Source organism: Carcharodon carcharias, chromosome 12 (genome assembly GCF_017639515.1).
Source record: "Carcharodon carcharias isolate sCarCar2 chromosome 12, sCarCar2.pri, whole genome shotgun sequence".
In the NCBI taxonomy this organism is placed as follows: Eukaryota; Metazoa; Chordata; class Chondrichthyes; order Lamniformes; family Lamnidae; genus Carcharodon; species Carcharodon carcharias.
The window spans coordinates 131,579,791-131,606,452 of NC_054478.1; positions in this window are offsets into that span (position 1 = coordinate 131,579,791).

A 26,662-nucleotide genomic window follows, 5' to 3' on the forward strand; every position below is an offset into this window, starting at 1 on the left:
TCCAGCAACTGGAATCAGAGCAATACATCCAAAAGTAGAGTCATTGCAGTACATCAAGCAACAGGAGTCAGTTTAGTACATCCAGCAACTGAAGTCAATGTAGTACATCCAGCAACTGGAGTCACTGCAGTACATCCAGGAACTAGAGTCAGTGCAGTACATCCAAAGGAGGAGTCATTGCAGTAAATCCACCAACTGGAGTCACTGCAGGACATTCAGCAACAGGAGCCATTGCAGTAAATCAAGCAACTGGAGTCACTGCAGTACATCCAGCAACTGGAGTCACTGTAGTACATTAAGCAATTGGAGTCACTGCAATACATCCTGCAAATGGAGTCACTGAAGTACATCCAGCAACTGGAGCCATTGCAGGATATCCAGAAACTGGAGGTCACTACAGTACCATTCAGCAACTGGAGATACTGCAGTACATTCAGTAACTGGAATCAATGGAGAACCATCCAGCAACTGGAGTCATTGCAGAACATCCAGCAACTGGAGTCACTGCAGTGTATCCAGCAACTGGAGACACCGCAGTACATCCAGCAACTGGAGTCAGTGTAGTACATCCAAGAGTGGAGTCATTGCATTACATACAGCAACTGGAGTCACTTCAGTACATCCAGCAACTGGAGTCACTGCAGTTCATCCATCAACTGGAGTCACTGCAGTGCATCCAGCAACAGGAGTCACTGCAGAACAGCCAGCAACTGGAGTCACTGCAGTACATCCAGGAACTGGAGGCACTGCAGCACATCCAGCAACTGGAGTCATGGCAGTACATACAGCAAGAGGAGTCATTGCAGTACATCCAGCAACTGGAGTCATTGCAGTAGATCCAGCAACTGGAGACACTGCAGTACATCCAGCAACTGGAGTCACTGCAGAACAGCGAGCAACAGGAGTCACTTCAGTACATCCAGCAACTGAAGTCATTGCAGTACATCCAGCAACAGGAGTCACTGCAGTACATCCAGCAACAGGAGTCACTGCAGAACAGCCAGCAACTGGAGTCAATGCAGTACATCCAGCAACTGGAGTCACTGCAGTATATCCAGCAACTGGAGACACCGCAGTACATACAGCAACAGGAGTCAGTGCAGCACAACCAGCAACAGGAGTCAGTGCAGTACATCCAGCAACTGGAGTCATTGCAGTAGATCCAGCAAGTGGAGTCACTGCAGTGCATCCAGCAACATGAGTCAATGCAGGACATCCAGCAACAGGAGTCACTGTAGTACATCCAGCAACTGGAGTCACTGCAGAACAGCCAGCAACTGGGGTCACTGCAGAATTCCAGCAACTGGAGTCACTGCAGTATATCCACCAACTGGATTCACTGCATTACATCCAGCAACTGGAGGCACTGCAACACATCCAGCAACTGGAGTAATTGCAGTACATACAGCAAGAGGAGTCATTGTAGTACATCCAGCAACTGGAGTCACTGCAGTATGTCCACCAACTGGATTCACTGCAGTATATCCAGCAACTGGAGGCACTGCAGCACATCCAGCAACTGCAGTCATTGCAGTACATACAGCAACTGGAGTCATTGCAGTACATTCAGCAACTGGAGTCACTTCAGTACATCCAGCAACTGGATTCATTGCAGTACATCCAGCAACAGGAGTCACTGCAGTACATCCAGCAACAGGAGTCACTGCAGAACAGCCAGCAACTGGAGTCAATGCAGCACAACCAGCAACAGGAGTCAGTGCAGTACATAAAGCAAATGGAGACACTGCAGTACATCCAGCAACTGGAATCAATGCAGAACATCCAGCAACTGGAGTCAAAGCACTACATCCAGCAGCTGGACACAATTCAGTACATCCAGCAACTGGAGTCAGAGCAATACATCCAAAAGTAGAGTCATTGCAGTACATCAAGCAACAGGAGTCGCTTTAGTACATCCAGCAACTGGCATCACTGTAGTACATGCAGCAACTGGAGTCACTGAAGTACATCCAGCAACTGGAGTCATTGCAGGATATCCAGAAACTGGAGTCATTGCTGGATATCCAGAAACTGGAGTCACTACAGTACCATCCAGCAACTGAAGTCACTAGCAGTACATCCAGCAACTGGAATCAATGGAGAACCATCCTGCAGCTGGAGTAAATGCAGTACATACAGCAACTGGAGTCAATGCAGTACATCCACCAACTGCAGTCACTAAGGACATTCAGCAACAGGAGTCACTGCGGGGCATCCAGCAATAGGAGTCACTGCAGTATTTCCAGCAACTGGAGTCAATGCAGTACATCCAGCAAGAGGAATCAGATCAATACATCCAAAAGTAGAGTCATTGAGTTCATCAAGCAACAGGAGTCACTGCAGTACATCCAGCAACTGGAGTCACTGCAGTACATCCAGGAACTAGAGTCAGTGCAGTACATCCAAGAGAGGAGTCATTGCAGTAAATCCACCAACTGGAGTCACTGCAGGACATTCAGCAACAGGAGCCATTGCAGTACATCAAGCAACTGGAGTCACTGCAGTACATCCAGCAACAGGAGTCACTGTAGTACATTAAGCAATTGGAGTCACTGCAATACATCCTGCAAATGGAGTCACTGAAGTACATCCAGCAACTGGAGCCATTGCAGGATATCCAGAAACTGGAGGTCACTACAGTACCATTCATTAACTGGAGATACTGCAGTACATTCAGTAACTGGAATCAATGGAGAACCATCCAGCAACTGGAGTCATTGCAGAACATCCAGCAACTGGAGTCACTGCAGTGTATCCAGCAACTGGAGACACCGCAGTACATCCAGCAACTGGAGTCAGTGTAGTACATCCAAGAGTGGAGTCATTGCATTACATACAGCAACTGGAGTCACTTCAGTACATCCAGCAACTGGAGTCACTGCAGTTCATCCATCAACTGGAGTCACTGCAGTGCATCCAGCAACAGGAGTCACTGCAGAACAGCCAGCAACTGGAGTCACTGCAGTACATCCAGGAACTGGAGGCACTGCAGCACATCCAGCAACTGGAGTCATGGCAGTACATACAGCAAGAGGAGTCATTGCAGTACATCCAGCAACTGGAGTCATTGCAGTGCATCCAGCAACTGGAGACACTGCAGTACATCCAGCAACTGGAGTCACTGCAGAACAGCGAGCAACAGGAGTCACTTCAGTACATCCAGCAACTGAAGTCATTGCAGTACATCCAGCAACAGGAGTCACTGCAGTACATCCAGCAACAGGAGTCACTGCAGAACAGCCAGCAACTGGAGTCAATGCAGTACATCCAGCAACTGGAGTCACTGCAGTATATCCAGCAACTGGAGACACCGCAGTACATACAGCAACAGGAGTCAGTGCAGCACAACCAGCAACAGGAGTCAGTGCAGTACATCCAGCAACTGGAGTCATTGCAGTAGATCCAGCAAGTGGAGTCACTGCAGTGCATCCAGCAACAGGAGTCAATGCAGGACATCCAGCAACAGGAGTCACTGTAGTACATCCAGCAACTGGAGTCACTGCAGAACAGCCAGCAACTGGGGTCACTGCAGAATTCCAGCAACTGGAGTCACTGCAGTATATCCACCAACTGGATTCACTGCATTACATCCAGCAACTGGAGGCACTGCAACACATCCAGCAACTGGAGTACTTGCAGTACATACAGCAAGAGGAGTCATTGTAGTACATCCAGCAACTGGAGTCACTGCAGTATGTCCACCAACTGGATTCACTGCAGTATATCCAGCAACTGGAGGCACTGCAGCACATCCAGCAACTGCAGTCATTGCAGTACATACAGCAACTGGAGTCATTGCAGTACATTCAGCAACAGGAGTCACTTCAGTACATACAGCAACTGGATTCATTGCAGTACATCCAGCAACAGGAGTCACTGCAGTACATCCAGCAACAGGAGTCACTGCAGAACAGCCAGCAACTGGAGTCAATGCAGCACAACCAGCAACAGGAGTCAGTGCAGTACATAAAGCAAATGGAGACACTGCAGTACATCCAGCAACTGGAATCAATGCAGAACATCCAGCAACTGGAGTCAAAGCAGTACATCCAGCAGCTGGACACAATTCAGTACATCCAGCAACTGGAGTCAGAGCAATACATCCAAAAGTAGAGTCATTGCAGTACATCAAGCAACAGGAGTCGCTTTAGTACATCCAGCAACTGGCATCACTGTAGTACATGCAGCAACTGGAGTCACTGCAATACATCCTGCAACTGGAGTCACTGAAGTTCATCCAGCAACTGGAGTCATTGCTGGATATCCAGAAACTGGAGTCACTACAGTACCATCCAGCAACTGAAGTCACTAGCAGTACATCCAGCAACTGGAATCAATGGAGAACCATCCTGCAGCTGGAGTAAATGCAGTACATACAGCAACTGGAGTCAATGCAGTACATCCACCAACTGCAGTCACTCAGGACATTCAGCAACAGGAGTCACTGCGGGGCATCCAGCAATAGGAGTCACTGCAGTATTTCCAGCAACTGGAGTCAATGCAGTACATCCAGCAAGAGGAATCAGATCAATACATCCAAAAGTAGAGTCATTGAGTACATCAAGCAACAGGAGTCGCTGTAGTACATCCAGCAACTGACGTAAATGTAGTACATTCAGCAACTGGAGTCACTGCTGTAAATCCAGCAAATGAAGACAATGCAGGACATTCAGCAACTAGAGTCACTGCAGTTCAACCAGCAACAGGAGTCACTGCAGGACATCCAGCAACTGGAGTCACTGCAGAACAGCCAGCAACAGGAGTCACTGCAGTACATCCAGCAACTAGAGTCAGTGCAGTATATCCAAGAGACGAGTCATTGCAGTACATCAAGCAACTGGAGTCACTGCAGTACATCCAGCAACTGGACTCACTGTAGTACATTAAGCAATTGGAGTCACTGCAATACATCCTGCAAAAGGAGTCACTGCAGAACATCCAGCAACTAGAGTCAGTGCAGTATATCCAAGAGAGGAGTCATTGCAGTACATCAAGCAACTGGAGTCACTACAGTACATCCAGCAACTGGAGTCACTGTAGTACGTTAAGCAATTGGAGTCACTGCAATACATCCAGCAAATGGAGTCACTGAAGCACATCCAGCAACTGGAGTCATTGCAGGATATCCAGAAACTGGAGTCACCAGAGTACCATTCAGCAACTGGAGATACTGCAGTACATTCAGTAACTGGAATCAATGGAGAACCATCCAGCTACTGGAGTCATTGCAGTACATCCAGCAACTGGAGTCGCTGCAGTATATCCAGCAACTGGAGTCACCGCAGTACATCCAGCAACTGGAGTCACTGCAGAACAGCCAGCAACTGGAGTCACTGCATTTCATCCATCAACTGGAGTCACTGCAGTACAACCAGCAAATGTAGTCATTGCAGTACATACAGCAAGAGGAGTCATTGCTGTATATCCACCATCTTGATTCACTGCAGTACATCCAGTAACTGGAGGCACTGCAGCACATCCAGCAACTGGAGTCATTGCAGTACATACAGCAAGAGGAGTCATTGCAGTACATCCAGCGACAGGAGTCAATGCAGTACATCCAGGAACAGGAGTCACTGTAGTACATCCAGCAACTGGAGACACTGCAGAACAGCCAGCAACTGGAGTCACTACAGTACATCCAGCAACAGGAGTCACTGCAGAATATCCACCATCTGGAATCACTGCAGTACATCCAGCAACTGGAGGCACTGCAGCACATCCAGCAACTGGAGTCATTGCAGTACATACAGCAAGAGGAGTCATTGCAGTACATCCAGCAACTGGAGTCATTGCAGTACATCCAGCAATTGGAGTCACTTCAGTACATCCAGCAACTGGATTCATTGCAGTACATGCAGCAACAGGAGTCACTGCAGGACATCCAGCAACAGGAGTCACTGCAGTACATCCAGCAACTAGAGTCAAAACAGTACATCCAGCAACTGGAGTCACTGCAGAATATCCAGCAACTGGAGTCACTGCAGTACACACAGCAACAGGAGTCAGTGCAGCACAACCAGGAACAGGAGTCAGTGCAGTACATACAGCAACTGGAGTCAAAGCAGTACATCCAGCAGCTGGACACAATTCAGTACATCCAGCAACTGGAGTCAGAGCAATACATCCAAAAGTAGAGTCATTGCAGTACATCAAGCAACAGGAGTCGCTCTAGTACATCCAGCAACTGGAGTCAATGTAGTACATCCAACAACTGGAGTCGTTGCTGGATATCCAGAAACTGGAGTCACTACAGTACCATCCAGCAACTGAAGTCACTAGCAGTACATCCAGCAACTGGAGTCCGTGCAGTACCTCCAGCAACTGGAGTCGTTGCTGGATATCCAGAAACTGGAGTCACTGCAGTACCATCCAGCAACTGAAATCACTAGCAGTACATCCAGCAACTGGAGTCCGTGCAGTACCTCCAGCAACTGGAGTCATTGCTGGATGTCCAGAAACTGGACTCACTACAGTACCATCCAGCAACTGGAGTCAGTGCAGTACATCTAGCAACTGGAGTCAGTGCAGTATATCCAAGAGAGGAGTCATTGCAGTACATCAAGCAACTGGAGTCACTACAGTACATCCAGCAACTGGAGTCACTGTAGTACATTAAGCAATTGGAGTCACTGCAATACATCCTGCAAATGGAGTCACTGAAGTATATCCAGCAACTGGAGTCATTGCAGGATATCCAGAAACTGGAGTCACTACTGTACCATTCAGCAACTGGAGATACTGTAGTACATTCAGTAACTGGAATCAATGGAGAACCATCCAGCTACTGGAGTCATTGCAGTACATCCAGCAACTGGAGTCGCTGCAGTATATCCAGCAACTGGAGACACTGCAGTACATCCAACAACTGGAGACACCGCAGTACATCCAACAACTGGAGTCAGTGCAGTACATCCAAGAGTGGAGTCATTGCATTACATACAGCAACTGGAGACACTGCAGTTCATCCATCAACTGGAGTCACTGCAGTACACCCAGAAACTGTAGTCATTGCAGTACATACAGCAAGTGGAGACATCGCAGTACATCCAACAACTGGAGTCAGTGCAGTACATCCAAGAGTGGAGTCATTGCATTACATACAGCAACTGGAGTCACTTCAGTACATCCAGCAACTGGAGTCACTGCAGTGCATCCAGCAACAGGAGTCAATGCAGGACATCCAGCAACAGGAGTCACTGTAGTACATCCAGCAACTGGAGTCACTGCAGAACAGCCAGCAACTGGAGTCACTGCAGAATTCCAGCAACTGGAGTCACTGCAGTATATCCACCAACTGGATTCACTGCAGTACATCCAGCAACTGGAGGCACTGCAACACATCCAGCAACTGGAGTAATTGCAGTACATACAGCAAGAGGAGTCATTGTAGTACATCCAGCAACTGGAGTCACTGCAGTATGTCCACCAACTGGATTCACTGCAGTATATCCAGCAACTGGAGGCACTGCAGCACATCCAGCAACTGCAGTCATTGCAGTACATACAGCAACTGGAGTCATTGCAGTACATTCAGCAACTGGAGTCACTTCAGTGCATCCAGCAACTGGATTCATTGCAGTACATCCAGCAACAGGAGTCACTGCAGTACATCCAGCAACAGGAGTCACTGCAGAACAGCCAGCAACTGGAGTCAATGCAGCACAACCAGCAACAGGAGTCAGTGCAGTACATAAAGCAAATGGAGACACTGCAGTACATCCAGCAACTGGAATCAATGCAGAACATCCAGCAACTGGAGTCAAAGCAGTACATCCAGCAGCTGGACACAATTCAGTACATCCAGCAACTGGAGTCAGAGCAATACATCCAAAAGTAGAGTCATTGCAGTACATCAAGCAACAGGAGTCGCTTTAGTACATCCAGCAACTGGCATCACTGTAGTACATGCAGCAACTGGAGTCACTGCAATACATCCTGCAACTGGAGTCACTGAAGTTCATCCAGCAACTGGAGTCATTGCTGGATATCCAGAAACTGGAGTCACTACAGTACCATCCAGCAACTGAAGTCACTAGCAGTACATCCAGCAACTGGAGTCAGTGCAGTACATCCAGCAACTGGAATCAATGGAGAACCATCCTGCAGCTGGAGTAAATGCAGTACATACAGCAACTGGAGTCAATGCAGCACATCCACCCACTGCAGTCACTCAGGACATTCAGCAACAGGAGTCACTGCGGGGCATCCAGCAATAGGAGTCACTGCAGTATTTCCAGCAACTGGAGTCAATGCAGTACATCCAGCAAGTGGAATCAGATCAATACATCCAAAAGTAGAGTCATTGAGTACATCAAGCAACAGGAGTCGCTGTAGTACATCCAGCAACTGAAGTAAATGTAGTACATTCAGCAACTGGAGTCACTGCTGTAAATCCAGCAAATGAAGACAATGCAGGACATTCAGCAACTAGAGTCACTGCAGTTCAACCAGCAACAGGAGTCACTGCAGGACATCCAGCAACTGGAGTCACTGCAGTACATCCAAGAGACGAGTCATTGCAGTACATCAAGCAACTGGAGTCACTGCAGTACATCCAGCAACTGGACTCACTGTAGTACATTAAGCAATTGGAGTCACTGCAATACATCCTGCAAATGGAGTCACTGCAGAACATCCAGCAACTAGAGTCAGTGCAGTATATCCAAGAGAGGAGTCATTGCAGTACATCAAGCAACTGGAGTCACTACAGTACATCCAGCAACTGGAGTCACTGTAGTACGTTAAGCAATTGGAGTCACTGCAATACATCCTGCAAATGGAGTCACTGAAGTATATCCAGCAACTGGAGTCATTGCAGGATATCCAGAAACTGGAGTCACCAGAGTACCATTCAGCAACTGGAGATACTGTAGTACATTCAGTAACTGGAATCAATGGAGAACCATCCAGCTACAGGAGTCATTGCAGTACATCCAGCAACTGGAGTCGCTGCAGTATATCCAGCAACTGGAGTCACCGCAGTACATCCAGCAACTGGAGTCACTGCAGAACAGCCAGCAACTGGAGTCACTGCATTTCATCCATCAACTGGAGTCACTGCAGTACAACCAGCAACTGTAGTCATTGCAGTACATACAGCAAGAGCAGTCATTGCTGTATATCCACCATCTTGATTCACTGCAGTACATCCAGTAACTGGAGGCACTGCAGCACATCCAGCAACTGGAGTCATTGCAGTACATACAGCAAGAGGAGTCATTGCAGTACATCCAGCGACAGGAGTCAATGCAGTACATCCAGGAACAGGAGTCACTGTAGTACATCCAGCAACTGGAGACACTGCAGAACAGCCAGCAACTGGAGTCACTACAGTACATACAGCAACAGGAGTCACTGCAGAATATCCACCATCTGGAATCACTGCAGTACATCCAGCAACTGGAGGCACTGCAGCACATCCAGCAACTGGAGTCATTGCAGTACATACAGCAAGAGGAGTCATTGCAGTACATCCAGCAACTGAAGTCATTGCAATACATCCAGCAATTGGAGTCACTTCAGTACATCCAGCAACTGGAGTCATTGCAGTACATGCAGCAACAGGAGTCACTGCAGGACATCCAGCAACAGGAGTCACTGCAGTACATCCAGCAACTAGAGTCAATGCAGTACATCCAGCAACTGGAGTCACTGCAGAATATCCAGCAACTGGAGTCACTGCAGTACATACAGCAACAGGAGTCAGTGCAGCACAACCAGGAACAGTAGTCAGTGCAGTACATACAGCAACTGGAGTCACTGCAGTACATGCAGCAACTGGAGTCACTGCAGTACATACAGCAACAGGAGTCAGTGCAGCACAACCAGGAACAGGAGTCAGTGCAGTACATACAGCAACTGGAGTCACTGCAGTATATCCAGCAACTGGAGTCAATGCAGAACATCCAGCAACTGGAGTCAAAGCAGTACATCCAGCAGCTGGACACAATTCAGTACATCCAGCAACTGGAGTCAGAGCAATACATCCAAAAGTAGAGTCATTGCAGAACATCAAGCAACTGGAGTCGCTCTAGTACATCCAGCAACTGGAGTCACTGTAGTACATCCAGCAACTGGAGTCGTTGCTGGATATCCAGAAACTGGAGTCACTACAGTACCATCCAGCAACTGAAGTCACTATCAGTACATCCAGCAACTGGAGTCCGTGCAGTACCTCCAGCAACTGGAGTCATTGCTGGATATCCAGAAACTGGAGTCACTACAGTACCATCCAGCATCTGAAGTAACTAGCAGTACATCCAGCAACTGGAGTCAGTGCAGTACATCCAGCAACTGGAGTCAGTGCAGTATATCCAAGAGAGGAGTCATTGCAGTACATCAAGCAACTGGATTCACTACAGTACATCCAGCAACTGGAGTCACTGTAGTACATTAAGCAATTGGAGTCACTGCAATACATCCTGCAAATGGAGTCACTGAAGTATATCCAGCAACTGGAGTCATTGCAGGATGTCCAGAAACTGGAGTCACTACAGTACCATTCAGCAACTGGAGATACTGTAGTACATTCAGTAACTGGAATCAATGGAGAACCATCCAGCTACTGGAGACATTGCAGTACATCCAGCAACTGGAGTCGCTGCAGTATATCCAGCAACTGGAGACACCACAGTACATCCAACAACTGGAGACACCGCAGTACATCCAACAACTGGAGTCAGTGCAGTACATCCAAGAGTGGAGTCATTGCATTACATACAGCAACTGGAGACACTGCAGTTCATTCATCAACTGGAGTCACTGCAGTACAACCAGAAACTGTAGTCATTGCAGTACATACAGCAAGTGGAGTCACTTCAGTACATCCAGCAACTGGAGTCATTGCAGTACATGCAGCAACAGGAGTCACTGCAGGACATCCAGCAACAGGAGTCACTGCAGTACATCCAGCAACTAGAGTCAATGCAGCACATCCAGCAACTGGAGTCACTGCAGAATATCCAGCAACTGGAGTCACTGCAGTATATACAGCAACAGGAGTCAGTGTAGCACAACCAGGAACAGGAGTCAGTGCAGTACATACAGCAACTGGAGTCACTGCAGTATATGCAGCAACTGGAGTCAATGCAGTACATACAGCAACAGGAGACAGTGCAGCACAACCAGGAACAGGAGTCAGTGCAGTACATACAGCAACTGGAGTCACTGCAGTATATCCAGCAACTGGAGTCAAAGCAGTACATCCAGCAGCTGGACAAAATTCAGTACATCCAGCAACTGGAGTCAGAGCAATACATCCAAAAGTAGAGTCATTGCAGTACATCAAGCAACAGGAGTCGCTCTAGTACATCCAGCAACTGGAGTCACTGTAGTACATCCAGCAACTGGAGTCGTTGCTGGATATCCAGAAACTGGAGTCACTACAGTACCATCCAGCAACTGAAGTCACTAGCAGTACATCCAGCAACTGGAGTCCGTGCAGTACCTCCAGCAACTGGAGTCATTGCTGGATATCCAGAAACTGGAGTCACTACAGTACCATCCAGCAACTAAGTAACTAGCAGTACATCCAGCAACTGGAGTCAGTGCAGTACATCCAGCAACTGGAGTCAGTGCAGTATATCCAAGAGAGGAGTCATTGCAGTACATCAAGCAACTGGATTCACTACAGTACATCCAGCAACTGGAGTCACTGTAGTACATTAAGCAATTGGATTCACTGCAATACATCCTGCAAATGGAGTCACTGAAGTATATCCAGCAACTGGAGTCATTGCAGGATGTCCAGAAACTGGAGTCACTACAGTACCATTCAGCAACTGGAGATACTGTAGTACATTCAGTAACTGGAATCAATGGAGAGCCATCCAGCTACTGGAGTCATTGCAGTACATCCAGCAACTAGAGTCGCTGCAGTATATCCAGCAACTGGAGACGCCGCAGTACATCCAACAACTGGAGACACCGCAGTACATCCAACAACTGGAGTCAGTGCAGTACATCCAAGAGTGGAGTCATTGCATTACATACAGCAGCTGGAGACACTGCAGTTCATCCATCAACTGGAGTCACTGCAGTACAACCAGAAACTGTAGTCATTGCAGTACATACAGCAAGTGGAGTCACTGCAGTGCATCCAGCAACAGGAGTCAATGCAGGACATCCAGCAACAGGAGTCACTGTAGTACATCCAGCAACTGGAGTCACTGCAGAACAGCCAGCAACTGGAGTCACTGCAGAATTCCAGCAACTGGAGTCACTGCAGTATATCCACCAACTGGATTCACTGCAGTACATCCAGCAACTGGAGGCACTGCAACACATCCAGCAACTGAAGTAATTGCAGTACATACAGCAAGAGGAGTCATTGTAGTACATCCAGCAACTGGAGTCACTGCAGTATATCCACCAACTGGATTCACTGCAGCATATCCAGCAACTGGAGGCACTGCAGCACATCCAGCAACTGCAGTCATTGCAGTACATACAGCAAATGGAGTCATTGCAGTACATTCAGCAACTGGAATCACTTCAGTACATCCGCCAACTGGAGTCACTGCAGGACATTCAGCAACTGGAGTCACTGCAGTGCATCCAGCAACAGGAGTCAATGCAGTACATCCAGCAACTGGAGTCAATGCTGAACATCCAGCAACTGGAGTCAATGCAGTACATCCAGAAACTGGAGTCAATACAGTACATCCACCAACTGGAGTCACTGCAGTACATCCAGCAACTGGAGGCACTGCAACACATCCAGCAACTGGAGTAATTGAAGTACATACAGCAAGAGGAGTTATTGTAGTACATCCAGCAACTGGAGTCACTGCAGTATATCCACCAACCGGATTCACTGCAGTATATCCAGCAACTGGAGGCACTGCAGCACATCCAGCAACTGCAGTCATTGCAGTACATACAGCAACTGGAGTCATTGCAGTACATTCAGCAACTGGAGTCACTTCAGTACATCCAGCAACTGGATTCATTGCAGTACATCCAGCAACTGGAGTCAATGCAGTACATCCTGCAACTGGAGTCAATGCAGAACATCCAGCAACTGGAGTCAATGCAGTACATCCAGCAACTGGACACAATTCATTACATCCAGCAACTGGAGTCAGAGCAATACATCCAAAAGTAGAGAAGTTGCAGGACATCAAGCAACAGGAGTCGCAGTAGTTCATCCAGCAACTAGAGTCACTGTAGTACATTCAGCAACTGGAGTCACTGCAATACATCCTGCAACTGGAGTCACTGAAGTACATCCAGCAACTGGAGTCATTGCAGGATATCCAGAAACTAGAGTCACTACAGTACAATCCAGAAATTGAAGTCACTAGCAGTACATCCAGCAACTGAAGTTACTGCAGTACATCCAGCAACTGGAATCAATGGAGAACCATCCTGCAACTGGAGTAAATGCAGTACATCCAGCAACTGGAGTCAATGCAGTACATCCACCAACTGGAGTCAATGCAGGACATTCAGGAACTGGAGTCACTGCAGTGCATCCAGCAACTGGAGGCACTGCAGCACATCCAGCAACTGGAGTCATGGCAGTACATACAGCAAGAGGAGTCATTGCAGTACATCCAGCAACTGGAGTCATTGCAGTAGATACAGCAACTGGAGTCACTGCAGTACATCCAGCAACTGGAGTCACTGCAGAACAGCGAGCAACAGGAGTCACTTCAGTACATCCAGCAACTGAAGTCATTGCAGTACATCCAGCAACAGGAGTCACTGCAGTACATCCAGCAACAGGAGTCACTGCAGAACAGCCAGCAGCTGGAGTCAATGCAGTACATCCAGCAACTGGAGTCACTGCAGTATATCCAGCAACTGGAGTCACTGCAGTACATACAGCAACAGGAGTCAGTGCAGCACAACCAGCAACAGGAGTTAGTGCAACACATACAGCAACTGGAGTCACTGCAGTACATCCAGCAACTGGAGTCACTGCAGTATATCCAGCAACTGGAGTCACTGCAGTACATACAGCAACAGGAGTCAGTGCAGCACAACCAGCAACAGGAGTTAGTGCAACACATACAGCAACTGGAGTCACTGCAGTACATCCAGCAACTGGAGTCAATGCAGAACATCCAGCAACTGGAGTCAATGCAGTACATCCAGCAGCTGGAGTCAATGCAGTACATCCAGCAACTGGAGTCAATGCAGAACATCCAGCAACTGGAGTCAATGCAGTACATCCAGCAACTGGAGTCAAAGCAGTACATCCAGCAGCTGGACACAATTCAGTACATCCAGCAACTGGAGTCAGAGCAATACATCCAAAAGTAGAGTCATTGCAGTACATCAAGCAACAGGAGTCGCTCTAGTACATCCAGCAACTGGAGTCACTGTAGTACATCCAGCAACTGGAGTCGTTGCTGGATATCCAGAAACTGGAGTCACCACAGTACCATCCAGCAACTGAAGTCACTAGCAGTACATCCAGCAACTGGAGTCCGTGCAGTACCTCAAGCAACTGGAGTCATTGCTGGATATCCAGAAACTGGAGTCACTACAGTACCATCCAGCAACTGAAGTAACTAGCAGTACATCCAGCAACTGGAGTCAGTGCAGTACATCCAGCAACTGGAGTCAGAGCAGTATATCCAAGAGAGGAGTCATTGCAGTACATCAAGCAACTGGAGTCACTACAGTACATCCAGCAACTGGAGTCACTGTAGTACATTAAGCAATTGGAGTCACTGCAATACATCCTGCAAATGGAGTCACTGAAGTATATCCAGCAACTGGAGTCATTGCAGGATATCCAGAAACTGGAGTCACTACAGTACCATTCAGCAACTGGAGATACTGTAGTACATTCAGTAACTGGAATCAATGGAGAACCATCCAGCTACTGGAGTCATTGCAGTACATCCAGCAACTAGAGTCGCTGCAGTATATCCAGCAACTGGAGACACCGCAGTACATCCAACAACTGGAGACACGGCAGTACATCCAACAACTGGAGTCAGTGCAGTACATCCAAGAGTGGAGTCATTGCATTACATACAGCAACTGGAGACACTGCAGTTCATCCATCAACTGGAGTCACTGCAGTACAACCAGAAACTGAAGTCATTGCAGTACATACAGCAAGTGGAGTCACTGCAGTGCATCCAGCAACAGGAGTCAATGCAGGACATCCAGCAACAGGAGTCACTGTAGTACATCCAGCAACTGGAGTCACTGCAGAACAGCCAGCAACTGGAGTCACTGCAGAATTCCAGCAACTGGAGTCACTGCAGTATATCCACCAACTGGATTCACTGCAGTATATCCAGCAACTGGAGGCACTGCAACACATCCAGCAACTGGAGTAATTGCAGTACATACAGCAAGAGGAGTCATTGTAGTACATCCAGCAACTGGAGTCACTGCAGTATATCCACCAACTGGATTCACTGCAGTATATCCAGCAACTGGAGGCACTGCAGCACATCCAGCAACTGCAGTCATTGCAGTACATACAGCAACTGGAGTCATTGAAGTACATTCAGCAACTGGAGTCACTTCAGTACATCCAGCAACTGTAGTCAATGCAGTACATCCAGCAACTGGAGTCAATGCAGTACATCCAGCAACTGGACACAATTCATTACATCCAGCAACTGGAGTCAGAGCAATACATCCAAAAGTAGAGACGTTGCAGGACATCAAGCAACAGGAGGCGCAGTAGTTCATCCAGCAACTAGAGTCACTGTAGTACATTCAGCAACTGGAGTCACTGCAATACATCCTGCAACTGGAGTCACTGAAGTACATCCAGCAACTGGAGTCATTGCAGGATATCCAGAAACTGGAGTCACTACAGTACAATCCAGAAACTGAAGTCACTAGCAGTACATCCAGCAACTGAAGTTACTGCAGTACATCCAGCAACTGGAATCAATGGAGAACCATCCTGCAACCTGAGTAAATGCAGTACATCCAGCAACTGGAGTCAATGCAGTACATCCACCAACTGGAGTCAATGCAGGACATTCAGGAACTGGAGTCACTGCAGTGCATCCAGCAACTGGAGTCAATGCAGTACATCTAGCAACTGGAGTCAATGCTGAACATCCAGCAACTGGAGTCAATGCAGTGCTTCCAGCAACTGGAGTGAATGCAGAACATCCTGCAACTGGAGTCAATGCAGTACATCCAGCAACTGGAGTTACTGCAGTACATCCAGCAACTGGAGTCACTGCAGTACATCCAGCAACTGAAGTCAATGCAGTACATCAAGCAACTGGAGTCAATGCAGGACATCCAGCAACTGGAGACAATGCAGAAGATCCAGCAACTGGACACAATTCATTACATTCAGCCACTGGAGTCAGATCAATACATCCAAAAGTAGAGTCGTTGCAGGACATCAAGCAACAGGAGTCGCAGTAGTTCATCCAGCAACTAGAGTCACTGTAGTACATTCAGCAACTGGAGTCACTGCAATACATCCTGCAACTGGAGTCACTGAAGTACATCCAGCAACTGGAGTCATTGCAGGATATCCAGAAACTGGAGTCACTACAGTACAATCCAGAAACTGAAGTCACTTGCAGTACATCCAGCAACTGAAGTTACTGCAGTATATCCGGCAACTGGAATCAATGGAGAACCATCCTGCAACTGGAGTAAATGCAGTACATCCAGCAACTGGAGTCAATTCAGTACATCCACCAACTGGAGTCACTGCAGGACATTCAGCAACTGGAGTCACTGCAGTGCATCCAGCAAAAGGAGTCAATGCAGTACATCCAGCAACTGGAGTCAATGCTGAACATCCAGCAACTGGAGTCAATGCAGTACATCCAGAAAGTGGAGTCAATACAGTACATCCACCAACTGGAGTCACTGCAGTACATCCAGCAACTGGAGGCACTGCAACACATCCAGCAACTGGAGTAATTGCAGTACATACAGCAAGAGGAGTCATTGTAGTACATCCAGCAACTGGAGTCACTGCAGTATATCCACCAACTGGATTCACTGCAGTATATCCAGCAACTGGAGGCACTGCAGCACATCCAGCAACTGCAGTCATTGCAGTACATACAGCAACTGGAGTCATTGCAGTACATTCAGCAACTGGAGTCACTTCAGTACATCCAGTAACTGGATTCATTGCAGTACATCCAGCAACAGGAGTCACTGCAGTACATCCAGCAACAGGAGTCACTGCAGAACAGCCAGCAACTGGAGTCAATGCAGTACATCCAGCAACTGGAGTCATGGCAGTACATACAGCAAGAGGAGTCATTGCAGTACATCCAGCAACTGGAGTCATTGCAGTAGATACAGCAACTGGAGTCACTGCAGTACATCCAGCAACTGGAGTCACTGCAGAACAGCGAGCAACCGGAGTCACTTCAGTACATCCAGCAACTGAAGTCATTGCAGTACATCCAGCAACAGGAGTCACTGCAGTACATCCAGCAACAGGAGTCACTGCAGAACAGCCAGCAGCTGGAGTCAATGCAGTACATCCAGCAACTGGAGTCACTGCAGTATATCCAGCAACTGGAGTCACTGCAGTACATACAGCAACAGGAGTCAGTGCAGCACAACCAGCAACAGGAGTTAGTGCAACACATACAGCAACTGGAGTCACTGCAGGACATGCAGCATCTGAAGTCACGGCAGTACATCCAGCAGCTGGTGTCACTGCAGTACATCCAGCAGCTGGAGTCAATGCAGTACATCCAGCAACAGGTGTTACTGCAGAACATCCAGCATTTGGAGTCACTGCAATACATCCAGCAACTGGAGTCAAAGCAGTACATCCAGCAGCTGGACACAATTCAGTACATCCAGCAACTGGAGTCAGAGCAATACATCCAAAAGTAGAGTCATTGCAGTACATCAAGCAACAGGAGTCGCTCTAGTACATCCAGCAACTGGAGTCACTGTAGTACATCCAGCAACTGGAGTCGTTGCTGGATATCCAGAAACTGGAGTCACCACAGTACCATCCAGCAACTGAAGTCACTAGCAGTACATCCAGCAACTGGAGTCCGTGCAGTACCTCAAGCAACTGGAGTCATTGCTGGATATCCAGAAACTGGAGTCACTACAGTACCATCCAGCAACTGAAGTAACTAGCAGTACATCCAGCAACTGGAGTCAGTGCAGTACATCCAGCAACTGGAGTCAGAGCAGTATATCCAAGAGAGGAGTCATTGCAGTACATCAAGCAACTGGAGTCACTACAGTACATCCAGCAACTGGAGTCACTGTAGTACATTAAGCAATTGGAGTCACTGCAATACATCCTGCAAATGGAGTCACTGAAGTATATCCAGCAACTGGAGTCATTGCAGGATATCCAGAAACTGGAGTCACTACAGTACCATTCAGCAACTGGAGATACTGTAGTACATTCAGTAACTGGAATCAATGGAGAACCATCCAGCTACTGGAGTCATTGCAGTACATCCAGCAACTAGAGTCGCTGCAGTATATCCAGCAACTGGAGACACCGCAGTACATCCAACAACTGGAGACACGGCAGTACATCCAACAACTGGAGTCAGTGCAGTACATCCAAGAGTGGAGTCATTGCATTACATACAGCAACTGGAGACACTGCAGTTCATCCATCAACTGGAGTCACTGCAGTACAACCAGAAACTGAAGTCATTGCAGTACATACAGCAAGTGGAGTCATGCAGTGCATCCAGCAACAGGAGTCAATGCAGGACATCCAGCAACAGGAGTCACTGTAGTACATCCAGCAACTGGAGTCACTGCAGAACAGCCAGCGACTGGAGTCACTGCAGAATTCCAGCAACTGGAGTCACTGCAGTATATCCACCAACTGGATTCACTGCAGTATATCCAGCAACTGGAGGCACTGCAACACATCCAGCAACTGGAGTAATTGCAGTACATACAGCAAGAGGAGTCATTGTAGTACATCCAGCAACTGGAGTCACTGCAGTATATCCACCAACTGGATTCACTGCAGTATATCCAGCAACTGGAGGCACTGCAGCACATCCAGCAACTGCAGTCATTGCAGTACATACAGCAACTGGAGTCATTGAAGTACATTCAGCAACTGGAGTCACTTCAGTACATCCAGCAACTGTAGTCAATGCAGTACATCCAGCAACTGGAGTCAATGCAGTACATCCAGCAACTGGACACAATTCATTACATCCAGCAACTGGAGTCAGAGCAATACATCCAAAAGTAGAGACGTTGCAGGACATCAAGCAACAGGAGGCGCAGTAGTTCATCCAGCAACTAGAGTCACTGTAGTACATTCAGCAACTGGAGTCACTGCAATACATCCTGCAACTGGAGTCACTGAAGTACATCCAGCAACTGGAGTCATTGCAGGATATCCAGAAACTGGGGGTCACTACAGTACAATCCAGAAACTGAAGTCACTAGCAGTACATCCAGCAACTGAAGTTACTGCAGTACATCCAGCAACTGGAATCAATGGAGAACCATCCTGCAACCTGAGTAAATGCAGTACATCCAGCAACTGGAGTCAATGCAGTACATCCACCAACTGGAGTCAATGCAGGACATTCAGGAACTGGAGTCACTGCAGTGCATCCAGCAACTGGAGTCAATGCAGTACATCTAGCAACTGGAGTCAATGCTGAACATCCAGCAACTGGAGTCAATGCAGTGCTTCCAGCAACTGGAGTGAATGCAGAACATCCTGCAACTGGAGTCAATGCAGTACATCCAGCAACTGGAGTTACTGCAGTACATCCAGCAACTGGAGTCACTGCAGTGCATCCAGCAACAGGAGTCAATGCAGTACATTCAGCAACTGGAGTCAATGCTGAACATCCAGCAACTGGAGTCAATGCAGTGCTTCCAGCAACTGGAGTGAATGCAGAACATCCTGCAACTGGAGTCAATGCAGTACATCCAGCAACTGGAGTTACTGCAGTACATCCAGCAACTGGAGTCACTGCAGTACATCCAGCAACTGAAGTCAATGCAGTACATCAAGCAACTGGAGTCAATGCAGGACATCCAGCAACTGGAGACAATGCAGAAGATCCAGCAACTGGACACAATTCATTACATTCAGCCACTGGAGTCAGATCAATACATCCAAAAGTAGAGTCGTTGCAGGACATCAAGCAACAGGAGTCGCAGTAGTTCATCCAGCAACTAGAGTCACTGTAGTACATTCAGCAACTGGAGTCACTGCAATACATCCTGCAACTGGAGTCACTGAAGTACATCCAGCAACTGGAGTCATTGCAGGATATCCAGAAACTGGAGTCACTACAGTACAATCCAGAAACTGAAGTCACTTGCAGTACATCCAGCAACTGAAGTTACTGCAGTATATCCGGCAACTGGAATCAATGGAGAACCATCCTGCAACTGGAGTAAATGCAGTACATCCAGCAACTGGAGTCAATTCAGTACATCCACCAACTGGAGTCACTGCAGGACATTCAGCAACTGGAGTCACTGCAGTGCATCCAGCAAAAGGAGTCAATGCAGTACATCCAGCAACTGGAGTCAATGCTGAACATCCAGCAACTGGAGTCAATGCAGTACATCCAGAAAGTGGAGTCAATACAGTACATCCACCAACTGGAGTCACTGCAGTACATCCAGCAACTGGAGGCACTGCAACACATCCAGCAACTGGAGTAATTGCAGTACATACAGCAAGAGGAGTCATTGTAGTACATCCAGCAACTGGAGTCACTGCAGTATATCCACCAACTGGATTCACTGCAGTATATCCAGCAACTGGAGGCACTGCAGCACATCCAGCAACTGCAGTCATTGCAGTACATACAGCAACTGGAGTCACTTCAGTACATCCAGTAACTGGATTCATTGCAGTACATCCAGCAACAGGAGTCACTGCAGTACATCCAGCAACAGGAGTCACTGCAGAACAGCCAGCAACTGGAGTCAATGCAGTACATCCAGCAACTGGAGTCACTGCAGTATATCCAGCAACTGGAGTCACTGCAGTACATACAGCAACAGGAGTCAGTGCAGCACAACCAGCAACAGGAGTTAGTGCAACACATACAGCAACTGGAGTCACTGCAGTACATCCAGCAACTGGAGTCAATGCAGAACATCCAGCAACTGGAGTCAATGCAGTACATCCAGCAGCTGGAGTCAATGCAGTACATCCAGCAACTGGAGTCAATGCAGAACATCCAGCAACTGGAGTCAATGCAGTACATCCAGCAACTGGAGTCAAAGCAGTACATCCAGCAGCTGGACACAATTCAGTACATCCAGCAACTGGAGTCAGAGCAATACATCCAAAAGTAGAGTCATTGCAGTACATCAAGCAACAGGAGTCGCTCTAGTACATCCAGCAACTGGAGTCACTGTAGTACATCCAGCAACTGGAGTCGTTGCTGGATATCCAGAAACTGGAGTCACCACAGTACAATCCAGCAACTGAAGTCACTAGCAGTACATCCAGCAACTGGAGTCCGTGCAGTACCTCAAGCAACTGGAGTCATTGCTGGATATCCAGAAACTGGAGTCACTACAGTACCATCCAGCAACTGAAGTAACTAGCAGTACATCCAGCAACTGGAGTCAGTGCAGTACATCCAGCAACTGGAGTCAGAGCAGTATATCCAAGAGAGGAGTCATTGCAGTACATCAAGCAACTGGAGTCACTACAGTACATCCAGCAACTGGAGTCACTGTAGTACATTAAGCAATTGGAGTCACTGCAATACATCCTGCAAATGGAGTCACTGAAGTATATCCAGCAACTGGAGTCATTGCAGGATATCCAGAAACTGGAGTCACTACAGTACCATTCAGCAACTGGAGATACTGTAGTACATTCAGTAACTGGAATCAATGGAGAACCATCCAGCTACTGGAGTCATTGCAGTACATCCAGCAACTGGAGTCGCTGCAGTATATCCAGCAACTGGAGACACCGCAGTACATCCAACAACTGGAGACACCGCAGTACATCCAACAACTGGAGTCAGTGCAGTACATCCAAGAGTGGAGTCATTGCATTACATACAGCAACTGGAGACACTGCAGTTCATCCATCAACTGGAGTCACTGCAGTACAACCAGAAACTGAAGTCATTGCAGTACATACAGCAAGTGGAGTCACTGCAGTGCATCCAGCAACAGGAGTCAATGCAGGACATCCAGCAACAGGAGTCACTGTAGTACATCCAGCAACTGGAGTCACTGCAGAACAGCCAGCAACTGGAGTCACTGCAGAATTCCAGCAACTGGAGTCACTGCAGTATATCCACCAACTGGATTCACTGCAGTATATCCAGCAACTGGAGGCACTGCAACACATCCAGCAACTGGAGTAATTGCAGTACATACAGCAAGAGGAGTCATTGTAGTACATCCAGCAACTGGAGTCACTGCAGTATATCCACCAACTGGATTCACTGCAGTATATCCAGCAACTGGAGGCACTGCAGCACATCCATCAACTGCAGTCATTGCAGTACATACAGCAACTGGAGTCATTGAAGTACATTCAGCAACTGGAGTCACTTCAGTACATCCAGCAACTGTAGTCAATGCAGTACATCCAGCAACTGGAGTCAATGCAGAACATCCAGCAACTGGAGACAATGCAGTACATCCAGCAACTGGACACAATTCATTACATCCAGCAACTGGAGTCAGAGCAATACATCCAAAAGTAGAGACGTTGCAGGACATCAAGCAACAGGAGTCGCAGTAGTTCATCCAGCAACTAGAGTCACTGTAGTACATTCAGCAACTGGAGTCACTGCAATACATCCTGCAACTGGAGTCACTGAAGTACATCCAGCAACTGGAGTCATTGCAGGATATCCAGAAACTGGAGTCACTACAGTACAATCCAGAAACTGAAGTCACTAGCAGTACATCCAGCAACTGAAGTTACTGCAGTACATCCAGCAACTGGAATCAATGGAGAACCATCCTGCAACCTGAGTAAATGCAGTACATCCAGCAACTGGAGTCAATGCAGTACATCCACCAACTGGAGTCAATGCAGGACATTCAGGAACTGGAGTCACTGCAGTGCATCCAGCAACTGGAGTCAATGCAGTACATCTAGCAACTGGAGTCAATGCTGAACATCCAGCAACTGGAGTCAATGCAGTGCTTCCAGCAACTGGAGTGAATGCAGAACATCCTGCAACTGGAGTCAATGCAGTACATCCAGCAACTGGAGTTACTGCAGTACATCCAGCAACTGGAGTCACTGCAGTACATCCAGCAACTGAAGTCAATCCAGTACATCAAGCAACTGGAGTCAATGCAGGACATCCAGCAACTGGAGACAATGCAGAACATCCAGCAACTGGACACAATTCATTACATTCAGCCACTGGAGTCAGATCAATACATCCAAAAGTAGAGTCGTTGCAGGACATCAAGCAACAGGAGTCGCAGTAGTTCATCCAGCAACTAGAGTCACTGTAGTACATTCAGCAACTGGAGTCACTGCAATACATCCTGCAACTGGAGTCACTGAAGTACATCCAGCAACTGGAGTCATTGCAGGATATCCAGAAACTGGAGTCACTACAGTACAATCCAGAAACTGAAGTCACTTGCAGTACATCCAGCAACTGAAGTTACTGCAGTATATCCGGCAACTGGAGTCAATGGAGAACCATCCTGCAACTGGAGTAAATGCAGTACATCCAGCAACTGGAGTCAATTCAGTACATCCACCAACTGGAGTCACTGCAGGACATTCAGCAACTGGAGTCACTGCAGTGCATCCAGCAAAAGGAGTCAATGCAGTACATCCAGCAACTGGAGTCAATGCTGAACATCCAGCAACTGGAGTCAATGCAGTACATCCAGAAAGTGGAGTCAATACAGTACATCCACCAACTGGAGTCACTGCAGTACATCCAGCAACTGGAGGCACTGCAACACATCCAGCAACTGGAGTAATTGCAGTACATACAGCAAGAGGAGTCATTGTAGTACATCCAGCAACTGGAGTCACTGCAGTATATCCACCAACTGGATTCACTGCAGTATAACCAGCAACTGGAGGCACTGCAGCACATCCAGCAACTGCAGTCATTGCAGTACATACAGCAACTGGAGTCATTGCAGTACATTCAGCAACTGGAGTCACTTCAGTACATCCAGTAACTGGATTCATTGCAGTACATCCAGCAACTGGAGTCAATGCAGTATATCCAGCAACTGGAGTCAATGCAGAACATCCAGCAACTGGAGTCAATGCAGTACATCCAGCAACTGGACACAATTCATTACATCCAGGAACTGGAGCCTGAGCAATACATCCAAAAGTAGAGACGTTGCAGGACATCAAGCAACAGGAGTCGCAGTAGTTCATCCAGCAACTAGAGTCACTGTAGTACATTCAGCAACTGGAGTCACTGCAATACATCCTGCAACTGGAGTCACTGAAGTACATCCAGCAACTGGAGTCATTGCAGGATATCCAGAAACTGGAGTCACTACAGTACAATCCAGAAACTGAAGTCACTAGCAGTACATCCAGCAACTGAAGTTACTGCAGTACATCCAGCAACTGGAATCAATGGAGAACAATCCTGCAACTGGAGTAAATGCAGTACATCCAGCAACTGGAGTCAATGCAGTACATCCATCAACTGGAGTCAATGCAGGACATTCAGCAACTGGAGTCACTGCAGTGCATCCAGCAACTGGAGTCAATGCAGTACATCTAGCAACTGGAGTCAATGCTGAACATCCAGCAACTGGAGTCAATGCAGTGCTTCCAGCAACTGGAGTGAATGCAGAACATCCTACAACTGGAGTCAATGCAGTACATCCAGCAACTGGAGTTACTGCAGTACATCCAGCAACTGGAGTCACTGCAGTACATCCAGCAACTGAAGTCAATGCAGTACATCCAGCAACTGGAGTCAAAGCAGAACATCCAGCAACTGGAGTCAATGCAGTACATCCAGCAACTGGACACAATTCATTACATCCATCAACTGGAGTCAGATCAATACATCCAAAAGTAGAGTCGTTGCAGGACATCAAGCAACAGGAGTCGCAGTAGTTCATCCAGCAACTAGAGTCACTGTAGTACATTCAGCAACTGGAGTCACTGCAATACATCCTGCAACTGGAGTCACTGAAGTACATCCAGCAACTGGAGTCATTGCAGGATATCCAGAAACTGGAGTCACTGCAGTACAATCCAGAAACTGAAGTCACTTGCAGTACATCCAGCAACTGAAGTTACTGCAGTATATCCAGCAACTGGAATCAATGGAGAACCATCCTGCAACTGGAGTAAATGCAGTACATTCAGCAACTGGAGTCAATTCAGTACATCCACCAACTGGAGTCACTGCAGGACATTCAGCAACTGGAGTCACTGCAGTGCATCCAGCAACAGGAGTCAATGCAGTACATCCAGCAACTGGAGTCAATGCTGAACATCCAGCAACTGGAGTCAATGCAGTACATCCAGAAACTGGAGTCAATACAGTACATCCACCAAATGGAGTCACTGCAGGACATTCAGCAACAGGAGCCATTGCAGTAAATCAAGCAACTGGAGTCACTGCAGGACATTCAGCAACAGGAGCCATTGCAGAAAATCAAGCAACTGGAGTCACTGCAGTACATCCAGCAACTGGAGTCACTGTAGTACATTAAGCAATTGGAGTCACTGCAATACATCCTGCAAATGGAGTCACTGAAGTACATCCAGCAACTGGAGCCATTGCAGGATATCCAGAAACTGGAGGTCACTACAGTACCATTCAGTAACTGGAGATACTGCAGTACATTCAGTAACTGGAATCAATGGAGAACCATCCAGCAACTGGAGTCATTGCAGTACATCCAGCAACTGGAGTCACTGCAGTGTATCCAGCAACTGGAGACACCGCAGTACATCCAGCAACTGGAGTCAGTGTAGTACATCCAAGAGTGGAGTCATTGCATTACATACAGCAACTGGAGTCACATCAGTACATCCAGCAACTGGAGTCACTTCAGTTCATCCATCAACTGGAGTCACTGCAGTGCATCCAGCAACAGGAGTCACTGCAATACATCAAGCAACTGGAGACACTGCAGAACATCCAGCAACTGGAGTCACTGCAGTACATCCAGCAACTGGAGGCACTGCAGCACATCCAGCAACTGGAGTCATGGCAGTAGATCCAGCAACTGGAGTGACTGCAGTACATCCAGCAACTGGAGTCACTGCAGAACAGCGAGCAACAGGAGTCACTTCAGTACATCCAGCAACTGAAGTCATTGCAGTACATCCAGCAACACGAGTCACTGCAGTACATCCAGCAACAGGAGTCACTGCAGAACAGCCAGCAACTGGAGTCAATGCAGTACATCCAGCAACTGGAGTCACTGCAGTACATACAGCACCAGGAGTCAGTGCAGCACAACCAGCAACAGGAGTCAGTGCAGTACATACAGCAACTGGAGTCACTGCAGTACATCCAGCAACTGGAGTCAATGCATAACATCCAGCAACTGGAATCAATGCAGTACATCCAGCAGCTGGACACAATTCAGTACATACAGTAACTGGAGTCAGAGCAATATATCCAAAAGTAGAGTCATTGCAGTACATCCAGCAGCTGGACACAATTCATTACATCCAGCAACAGGAGTCAGAGCAATACATCCAAAAGTAGAGTCGTTGCACTACATCAAGCAACAGGAGTCGCTGTAGTTCATCCAGCAACTAGAG